Source organism: Nannospalax galili, unplaced genomic scaffold, assembly GCF_000622305.1.
Source record: "Nannospalax galili isolate Female #2095 unplaced genomic scaffold, S.galili_v1.0 scaffold3285, whole genome shotgun sequence".
Lineage (NCBI taxonomy): Eukaryota > Metazoa > Chordata > Mammalia > Rodentia > Spalacidae > Nannospalax > Nannospalax galili.
Window position 1 is genome coordinate 12,213 of NW_008353059.1, and position 954 is coordinate 13,166.

A 954-nucleotide genomic window follows, 5' to 3' on the forward strand; every position below is an offset into this window, starting at 1 on the left:
ATGCAGGTAATATATTCATACAGATAAAATAAAAATAAATAATTTAATAAACCACTGCTAGAGATGCTTGAGCTAATCAAAGTCAAAATTGTTTCTCACAGCATTTTATTTTATTATATTATTAGATCTTTTTGAGACAGGGTCTCCCTGTAGCCCCAGCTGTCCTGAAATTCTCTATGTAGAGCAGGCCGGACTTGAACTCACAGGGATCTGCCTGCCTCTGCCTCCCCAGTGCTGGGATAAAAGGCATGTGCCACCACGCCCGGCTTATTTATTTTTATCTTATGTGTATGAGTGTAATGTTTGCATGTGGGTGGGTGCACCCTTGTCCTGCAATGCCCGCAGAGGTCAGAGAGGGTGTCAGATACCCTGGAACTGGAGTTACAGTTGGTTGTTAGCTGCCATGTGGGTGCTGGGAATCGAACCCAGGTCCTTGCAAGAGCATCCAGTGCTCTTAACTGCCGAGCTATCTCTCCAACCTCTTTATTGGCCTTCTTGTATTCAGAAGAAAAATGCTAAAGATACTAATATTTCTTAATTTTTGTCATACTCCAAATGTTATTAAATTTAGCCTTATATGCTGTAGCCCTATTTAGGGTGAAGAGAATACATGTAAAGCTATTTTATCTGTGTCACGTAACAGCAGATGACCAGATGAACCTATAATCGTCGTGAGCTTTACTATCGATGAATTTTTACATGGTTTTGATGGCTAATTAGGACATAAGACACCCCTTTGTACTGTAAAGAACATGAGTCATGCTGTTTTCAATATATACTGACTGAGTCAAAGGACTCAGATGGCTATACCATGCACACCAAACCTGTAGGGTTTCAAAGTGAGGGAAATCCAATCCATGTCCGTGAGAATCTGAAATCTTTCAGGTCAGTTTCATTCAGGATTAAGCTAAATACCATCACACACACACACACACACACACACACACACACACA